Source organism: Camelus ferus, chromosome 30 (assembly GCF_009834535.1).
Source record: "Camelus ferus isolate YT-003-E chromosome 30, BCGSAC_Cfer_1.0, whole genome shotgun sequence".
Classification (NCBI taxonomy): Eukaryota; Metazoa; Chordata; class Mammalia; order Artiodactyla; family Camelidae; genus Camelus; species Camelus ferus.
Genome location: NC_045725.1, coordinates 4,345,224 through 4,355,225, shown reverse-complemented (window position 1 = coordinate 4,355,225; position 10,002 = coordinate 4,345,224). Strand labels below are relative to the sequence as shown.

The window sequence follows — 10,002 nt, the reverse complement described above, 5'->3', positions numbered from 1 at the left end:
CACAGGCCCGCCGGCCAGGCGGGGCAAACGAAGGTGACTCGATGTGGGTTTCACTAATCCAGTTCCACAATCCTGGTTTTTGGTCACGGTGTCCGGCGCTGGGTCCACAACGGAGTCGTCCTGGGAACCGCCGGAAGTCGCTCAGCAGAGAGACAGGAAGTCCCTCCCCTTCCTCCCAGAGGGAAGACGGTGAGCCGGAGGAGTCAGTCAGAGGGGCGAGCAGGAGCGATTCCGTCGGCAAACAGGTAAGTTATTCTCTGGCCGGGGCGGGGGGTTTGGAGGCGGGGACCGTCCAGCGTCAGCGCGGGGCCTGGGGGCGGTGGCTTGAGGGCCCGGGCCCCGGCGGCTGGGCGCCGGGAGCCCCGCCAGGGCCCTTCGCTCTTCCTCCTCCCCCCTCCCCCCGCCTCCGCCCCTCCCCGCTCGCCGGGCCCTCCCGACGCCGCCCAGACTCACCCCACACGCCCGCCGCCCGCGCGGCCTCGCCGCCGCCGGGCCTCCGCTCCAGCCCGCCGCTACTCGCTCCGCGGCCGGCCCCTCGCGGACCCGGCTGGGCCTCGGTTTCCCCGCGGGGCCGGCTGTCACCCCCGAGTGGACCGCGCACGCCCGAGCGCCGAGCTCTCGCCGTGTCGGTTTATAGTCCGGGCGGTGGCTTCCTTCGGCTGCCTTCCACTCCCGGTCTCCCGGAGCTGCGCCGGTGCGCCGCTGCCGCCCGCGCCTCCTTCCGTTAAGGGCTGTAACGCTGGCGACCGAGAGCAGCACGCCGGGAAGTGGAGGGGCCCGGCCACTGGGCTTCGGCCGTTCTCAGCGCCTGGAGGGAGACCCCGGCTGCCGCACCGCTGTTCGCAGCGGCGGGTCTTGCCCCGGTGGATAGATACCACCTCCTCCCAGCCGGCGGGCACCACCCGTGTGTGCTTGCCCGCTTTCCACAGAGTAGTCTGGTGGAGGCGGGTGGCAGGAGCTGCTGACCCCTGTCGGTTGAGTGGAGTTTTGAATAGCCCACTTCTTTCCCTGGGGGAATTCTGGAATAGGACATTTTGGCAGGGTTGGCTCCATGGACACACAAGTAGGATTTCTTTATTTTTTAGGTAATCATAGCTGTAATGGTGAGTGAAGTATAACTTTATAGTTTGTGCGGTGGCAGTAGTCCCCGTATGCACCTGTTTTGCGGTGAGGTGTTAGTCCAGCAGTCCAGTTGAACACCGCGTAGGGCAGGGCACTGATACATGTTGGTTGGGACATCATTAGGAGAGCTCATTTGATATTTTCTGTGTATTTCATTCAGCACAACAGTCTTGCGGAGTAGGAATGAATCCCTTTCACCAAGTGAGACCCAAATAATTTCATCAAAATTAAAGTATGGATTCAAATCGCAAGTGTTTGTTATTCATTCTTAAAGTTTGCTACGTGTGAAGTTACTAACTTCTGTCACGTCCGAAAAACACTAAGGCAAGGCTTTCTAGTAGCTAATGTCTTGCATGATGTGAGGCAGTTGTGATTATTGCTGATAGCACAGTTGCTTACCGGTGCCTTAAAAAAACTTTATTTTGAAATAATTTCAGATTTACACAAAAGCTGCAAGATAGGACAGAGTTCCACTGGTATTCAGCAAAGTGGCTCCACTTCAACAAACACTGATTCCCGCTTCATGCTGGACACCATTCTAGGTGCAGCAGAGAGTAACGTGTTGCCCTAGGTGATCTTAAGGTAGGGTTGAGGAGACAGGTACATAAACACCATGCCTTTTGCTAAGTGCTCAAGTGGAGACAAGGGGAGCACAGAGGACATGATCACTGTCGGGGTGGGAGTGGTGAGAGCTTCAGGACACAGTATTTGAGTCTCAAGGATTAATGAATATTAATTTGACTGATGGGACATTTTCCCAACATGCATTCTAATTAGGTTTGTTTTATTAGAGGGGAACTCTGTAAACTTTATGAAACAGATTCTTCTAGTTTGATTGTCATCCTCTCTCATAGTCCCTTTAAGAAGAGATTGGCTTCGTAGGTATCACAGGTTGTGGGAAGAATCCACGAACAGGAGGTTAACGCTCTGTTTCTCACGCAGTAATGAAAATGTCTAGATCTGTACGTTTAAAAATTCTTTGTTTTTCATGCTTGTTAAGTACCTCCTGTGGTCTGGGCACACGTGTTATGAGAGGTCATGAAGCACAGCTCTTGTGCACTGTAACCTGGCGTGTTAGGTCCCCGTACCAGAGGGGGCATTGAGTGTCTTAGTCAGCTTGGACTGCTATAGCAGAATACTGAAGCCCGGGTAGCTGAAACAGTGGACATTTATTTAGCACACTTCTGCAGGTTGAGAAGGCCAAGATCAAGTGCCGGTTCCTTGTGAGGGCTCTTCCTGGCTTGCAGATGGCCGCCTTCTTGCTCTGTTCTCACGTGGCAGAGAGAGAGAACTCTGGTATCTTCCTTTTACAAGGATGACACTGATCCCATCTTGGGGGCCCCACCCTCATGACCTCATCTAAACCCAGTTTGGTCTCCCAAGATTCTTTCTCTAAATACTATCACATTGGGGATAAGGGCTTCAACATATAAATTTGGGGCAGGGTACAGTTCAGCCTGTAGTGTAAGTTTCTTAGAATTTTTGTTATTATGTGGAATTCCTCCAAAATGGACTTGGTATAGAGCTAAACAGGAAACTGTAACATTAGAGTTTATGTGGCTTTCAGTAAAGCAAAGTTAACACAATTTTATTTAAACTAATAAGAAATATGATTCAGAGACCAGTTTATAAAAGAAAGAAGTTTTTCTTGTTTCATTTTGTTGAAAGAGAGAAATATGTGAAATACTGTGGTCTTTTTTCAATTTTAGGCCTTATTGAAGTGAACACTCTCATAGAGATACAGATGTTCTAGAGGGCGTAAGGACTGTGGCAATGATCCATTTCAGTTCCCTCATTGTCTGATGAGGAGGCTGAGCCCTGCAGGAGCTAAGTGACAAATCCGTCTCAGAAATTAGTGGCAGAACAAAGATTAGAGACAGGCCTCCTGATACACAGGCCAGTCTTTCTACTCTTTGAAGCATCAGTAGTTCTCAAACTTAAGGTGTGTCAGAGTCCCCTGGAGCCTGTGAAAACACAGATGCTGGGCTTCACACCGGGGCTTTGATTTGGCAGGTGTGCCCTGGGACTGAGAATGCATTTCTGACAAGTGTCTGGGTGGTGTGATAGCTGCTGGCTCTGAGGCCACACCTCAGTAACCCTGCCCTCCGATGATGTTGCCCTTGATCTCTGTAAAGAGGGTCTAGTTCTTTAGTTTTGTGTTACAAACAGTAACACACCAACAACATAATTATTAGATGAAAAATGAAAGGACTAGAAATGGAGGATTTCTCAGGCAGACTAATTTTGGCATTTTCACGGATAGTTTTTGGAGCCAGTTCTAGCATTGGAACCGCTTGCTGTGGAAGGGTATTCACTTGAGCTTTAGAGCCGTCAGTCTGACCAAAATTCACACTAAGAAGGGTGTCCAGATTGATTGCTTAGATGGTCTAGGACTGAAAAATTACTTCCCACTTTGTTATTCTATGCTCTCCTCTTACTTTGTGTACTAAAATGTTCTTTTCTTGTATATCAGAATCTTACCAGGCCCTACACAGTTACATGCCTGTAGGAGATGCTGAAGAAATGTAAGTTGAGTTAAAAAAGAGTAAGGGTGAAAATAAGGTAGGTCATTTATCTAGAAGGTTTGTCTGCTCTCTAGATGATCCCAGTTGTGGCCTGTTTTGAGTAACTGTCATCTGTTCCAGTTTACGCCTTATTTGCAGTTACTGGGATTTTTAAGCAGTTATTGGAGGAAGTAGCATGTTATGTTAGAGTTAACAGTGGTTCCCTCAGCCGTTTTATGTATATGTGTAATAGATTTTTTCGTATTCAGTGGCTTCATCTTTAATTGATACTTCGTTGCTGGATATTAGGTTATTCCCAGTTTTTTTTCTGTTGTAAAGAGTTCCATGGTGAATATTCTTAAACACATATTTTGTCCAATATTTCTTTAAGATAAATTCTGTAGAGTCATTGATAGCTCAAAGAAGATACACATTTTTAAGGTTTTTGATATATAAATTGCAAAATTACCCCGTGGAAAGGTTGTATAGATTTATATCCCAATCTGTACTATTGAGAATGCACATTTTCCCACGTTTTCCGCAATGCTTAACTGTTTTTGTTTTAGACAAAATTGAGTTTTGAGGGGATATTTTTAAGGATTCTTCCTGTAGTATGATGGGTGGGAAGTGGTATTCTGACTAATTTGCTAAAACCTTCCTTATTTTCACATTGAAAATTTCCAGTTTTTTGTTTGCCTCAATGAGAGAGCAAAATAAACCTCAATAAAGTAGTAATTAACACCTAACTAGCATTTCACTTGGGGCACTTTTTGTAAATGGCTCCTGTTGGCTGTATCTGTGGCCCTCACCAAAAGGGAAGCTTCTTACAACTTGCATGCATTTCTGATTCACATCAGTCACCAAAATCAACCACAGGTCAATCAAAGGCGTAATTATAGATGGCAAAACTAGAAACTTTTAGGAAACAATAATTGGGCAATAATTATATCACTTTGTTAGAGGGAAGAGGTTCTTAAACAAATCTCAGAAGGTGCAAACTATAAAGGGAAAGATTGATACATTTGACAACATTGATATTGATGACTTTTGTTTGTTAAAAGAAACTGTCAAGAAAGTGAACAGTCAAGTCACAAGCGAAAATAGATCTTTTCAGTACATATTACTGATAAAAGTTTAGTATCCAGACAGATGAGCAACTATAAATCTATAAGAACAACAGAAAAATGGGCAAAGGACCTGAATAGGCATTTCACAGAAGAGGAAACCCAAATGCAAAGACACTTGACTTCATCAGTAATTAGAGAAATGGAAATTAGGACCAACATGCAATGGTGTAAAAATCTGACCATGCCTGCTGTTTGTAGGGAAGAAGTGGGAATGTTAATTGGTGCATAACTGTGCAGTTAGCTAGTGAAGTTAAAGATTCCTGTACCATTTGACCCAGTGCTTCCACTCCTATGTCTTTAACCTGGAGTGTTGGTCCTACAGGGTGCTAACAGCATCTCCTGGGAACTTGTTAGAAATGCAGATTTGGGGGCTCCACCCTAGGCCTGCTGAGTCAGGAACTTTGGGGATGGGCCAGCTTTTTGCTTTAGAAAGACTTCCAGGTATTTGATGCATGCTAAAATTGGCAAACCACTGCCCCAGAGAAAATCTTGTACATGAGCGACTGAAGACATGTACAGGAATGCTCATAGTTGCACTGTGTAAAAGGCAAACCCTGGAAGCCACGTCCGTCACAGGAGAACAGATAAACTGTATGATATGCCTCTAGTGAAGTACTGTGCGAGAGTGAAACCGAATGGATTTTAGCCACATGCATCACCCGGAATAAGTGTCAGGCACATCTTGAGGGAAAAGAAGCTACTTATAGAAGAATGCGTATACCATTTTTTCTTTTTCAAGTTTAGAAACATGCAAAACAATATTGTGTGTTGTTAGGAGTACAGATATTGAAAGTAATAAAATAGGTAAATTATAAACAGAAAATTCAAGTTAATAGGTAGCTCTCTTGCAGGAGGATGACAGGGTGTGAGAAGATGGTCATGTCTCAGGTCTCTGATGAGTCTGTGGGACCTGCTGCCAAATAAGGGGGTCCTTGGCTTTGCCCAGGAAAGAGTTCGAGTGAGCCATGAAAGTGAAAGCAAGTTCCTTTAGAGAGATACACATTCCATACACAATGGGGTCCCTCAGAAGGGAGAGCGGCCCTAAGGTGTAGGGTTGGTAATTTCATATGCTAACAAGTGGGAGGGTTATTCCAACTATTTTGGGGAAGGGGTGGGGATTTCCAGGAACTGGGCCACTGTCCACTTTTTGCCCTGTGGTCATGGCACCTATGGGTGTGTCATTTAGCAGATAATGTATTGCAGTGAACATGTAGTGAGGCTCAGGGTCTCCTGGAGGTCTAGTGTTGGGCCTAGTTGGTTTTAACCAGTTTGGTCATATCCTCAGTGGCTGTGTCATTCTTTTAATGGTTGTGCCCTGCCCCCCTCCCTTCTCGCTCAGCTCTGTAACAAGAGGGAAGGGGACAGGCACACCAAGAGGGACTTTAAAGCCAAGAATTTAATTTTCTTAAACTGACCTGTGCTCAGGGTTTTGTTATAATGTGCTTAATGTCTTTATATTTTATGTAATAAAATTAATTTTATTTCTACCAAATATCTTAAAAACAAATTTTCCTTTTTGCAGTGTCTGTTGACAGAAGGACTATTCAGTTTGTGTGAAAAAGATACGGGGGTGATGGTGGTCAAGATGTGCTCTTGTAGGATTATAATACAAAAGTACTCGCAGTGGTAGAAATATCAAAAAGCCGGTTTGTCTGGACGGTAATGATTATTAATACTTGCTGGATGCTCACTGGGTACCAGGCACTGGTGTACCCACACTGCGTACTGAGTTTATGCTCAGTTACCTGAGAACTGAGCCTCCCACTGACCCATGAGTTGTGTCACTACTGCCCCTTTAACCAGAGGAGGAAGGGTCCTGTGGGCACACAGGTGGGAGTGGTGGTGGCCTTCTGTCTCCTGACCACTCTGTCAGAAAAGGTCAGAGGAAGAAGACAGTCATAGACAGAACGAAGGTACATCCCAGAGTGTTGGAGTTACGAGAAAAAGTCAGAGTCAAAGTTGGAATGGGAGTTCAGAGGAGGACGGTGAAGGGTGTATTCACCCCCATTTTCCGAGTTACTTTCTTTATTTTGCAAGATTTGTTTTTAAACCAGTGTACTTAACTTTATCATTCTAGTAAATGACAAGTCTCAAAAGCAGAAAACGTAATTAATTGTGTTTTGTTTGTAGTTCTAAGGATTGTATCTTCCAGTCCTTCAGAAAGCAGTAGTGTCCTGTTATAGGACTTGGGAAATCATACTTCTTTGCTTAGGTTACTAAAAAGGGCAGTTTTGGGAAATTTTCCTTTGCCTATTTTTTCCTAGCCTTTTGATAAATTTTTTTTTGGGAGAGTCATATGTATTCCATATTATGAGGACTATTTTATAAATAAACATTGCCTGTACTGTAAACCTTATTTTAAGCTATTGTGGTGTGACAGTCATTTCTTGAAACGAACAAGTATAGGAAAAATAAAAAGATGGTTCTAGAAGCCCTATGTCAGTTACATGCCCTGTGGAATCAAATAGCTCTGCTGTTTTTGTTTGATATTCAGAGTGCTAAAATTGTCTAAACCACGAAAAGTGTCAAGCATTTGCAATTATGTAGCGTCATACGTTCCAGCAGAGTCAGCCCCTCGCGAAGACGCTGACAGCTGGGAGAGTCCTTCCCTAGCCGGGACGTCTGCTTTCCCGACGCGGGTGGTGCTGGTCGAGGGTCCCTCATGGGCAAATGCAGAACATAGGCTTCTTCAGACAGATCTCAGGGACTTGAGCTCTTCCAGTTTTCGGCTGTGTTTTGCTAAAGCTAGACAATCAATCTTAAATCTCAGTGCTTTTCAATGTGTTTGGTGTTCCTACTTCTTTTACATTCTCTAATCTCTTGTACTTTTTTCCTTTTATTAAAAAATAGTTTTAAATAAAAGCAAGTAAGGTAATAAGAAGCCTCGGGTAAAGTCATTACTTAGCACAGTTGGAGCAATACCAGTATAATCATCCAGTGTAACCAAAGCCTAGCTTGCTTGTCAGTTACTAAATATAAAGGGACGTTTGTGTTTTAAACCTGTAACAAACAACAAGCCACTTCTTATGAAGTGTACTTGTAAATTATTGTGAACTAGGGATCAAAATTTGATATATAATTATTGGATCAATTATTATAGAATGAAGGATCACAGTTATAGGGAGTGCATAAAATTATAAAACTGTTAGAATTTAAACTGAGCTGTAATGTGCTTTTAAAAATGCTTAGAGAATTTAGAGCATTCAAGGAGAGGTGGTAGAAATTATAGCCTTTCAAAAAATGAGATCAAATGGTTTTCATTAAAAATCTTTAGGGTCCATCATCTGGTTTCCCACAGGGGAGATACTTAAAACCCTAGGATTTGGGGGTGGTAGACTGAGGCAGTGTTTGCGAAAAGTCACATTCAGAATAATTTTGTGGGCTGATCATTACGTTGGCAAATGAGCTTGGGATGTGATGTGACAGCCCTGTTCAGTGCAGTGCATTATTTTCCTTCCTGACTCACCTTTCCTTTTCCTCTCCCCCCCCTTCTCCTCTGCAGTTCCGCTCTGTATGGTTAATATGTTTTAAGTATATTTTTTGAGGGAAGTTAGGAGGGATTTTAATCCAGTGGATCACAAATCTGACTCATTAAAATCAACCAGGGAGCTCTTTAAAACTACAGATTTTTCTGCCCACCTTAGACTTTAATTGGAATCTCTCCACAGGTAGGACCAAGGGATTCATGCTTTGATGATTTGTAAATGATTGATATTGTCTGTAATTGCCTTACTGTACACGCATGGAAGCACTAGCTCTAAGTATGCTCTTCCAGGGACAGGTGCATTTCTCAGAACGGGTTTTGATAAGTCTTAAAGTCTGCAAGCCTTCATTAATGGTAGGCAAACAAGGAGAGTGATGATTTTGGGACTGCTATGTGGCGGGGATGGTTAGCTGTCCACCTAAATCAGCTCTCCCTTCCGTGAGGTACAGTCGCACAACTGCAGGCTCCTTGCCGAGAAGCAGGCAGGCGTGGAAGTGGCAGGGGGTTCAGGGCCTTTGAAGGAGCAAAGGCCCTGCAAACTCCACGCTTGCTTCCGTCCTTCGCCCGCTGGGTGCAGGGAGTGAGCTCTGGGGCTGAGCGCTGAGATGGGAAGAGTCAGCATCTCTGAGCCAGCGGGAGCGCCCGCCTGCTCTCCAGGAGCAGCTGCCTTGGGAGTTCTCAGGAGCGGGATTCAAACTTCTGTGGGGTTTGAGCCGTTTTCAAGCCCACTTATGACAGCAGTTCGGGTATTAGGGCGCTAACTTCTTGTCAGGTTGATTGTAGCCAAATCTAGAAGGACAGGCAGGTTGTGAATATGCAGAACGTTAGTAATCCCCAGTTTTTCTCCACATGTGTAGTTGTGTTACCCTCAGAAGGTGGAAGCGTACTGCTGCAGAGTCGGGACGTGTTGCTGGGCCACAGTGCTTTCTTAGAGCTGTGCTTGGAGGGTGGCCAGTACTCAGGTGAAAATTAGTGAGTGAAGGCTTGTGAGGCCACCCGTGAAAGGCTGGCAGCAGCGGGGAAGGGGCTGATTTTCAGAACACTCTTACTTACTAACGAACTTAGAGCTGAGAATTCTTACGTATTTTTATCGATTTCTTAGAATTTATGTAATTAAAGAATTAGTCAACGTGTAAGGTGTATGTAATGCAGGGTTTCCCACACTTACTCATTTACTCCTTCGTTGTTTTGCTACATTTTATACCACAGCATTTCAGCTCACTTTTTTTTAGACTTAGCCTTGTCATAAGAAGTAACACATGTGGACTCATAGGTTGGTATGTTATTTCCTTCCAATACACATTCTAATAATATGTACTTACTTAAAAACCCTTATTTGCAGAACATCACTTTATTTTAAATGCCACTGGTGATATTTCTGTTATACTTGGGAAATACTGTTCACCTGATAAGTACTTTTTTTTTTAGTTTCTTCAGCGCTTCATCCATAAAATTCTAATAGAAGTACATGCAGTCACCTGGAAACAGGCCGCCCCACTGTCTAGTGGGGCTTTGGGGTACCATTTTCCTGTTGCAGAGACTAGTGTTCTGTTTGATTGCCATTTACCTCTGTCACTGAGGGGCAACGGAAACGATGTCTAAACAGTTTGCAGCGAAGCAGCATCTGCTTCTCAAATTAGAGAGCGAGGGGCCTAAGGAAGTGCTAACCGACAGAAATGTAAGTGAAGCTCTGGGAAAGCACTGCTACTTTCGGTAGAGAAGGAATTTGAGGAAATAATCTGGTAGAATACTCGAGGGAGAAGCA

The 10,002-nt window shown here is 44.5% G+C and overlaps 1 protein-coding gene across 1 annotated transcript in view; it reads left to right on the top strand.

The window, feature by feature from the left end:
• The first annotated feature begins 120 nt into the window (after positions 1-120).
• ZNF407 (zinc finger protein 407) overlaps positions 121-10,002 on the top strand; it is a 364,894-nt gene continuing 355,012 nt past the window's right edge. Inside the window, 1 exon segment of the mRNA XM_032470454.1 lies at positions 121-245. The gene's annotated coding sequence lies outside the window, so the exon portion shown is untranslated.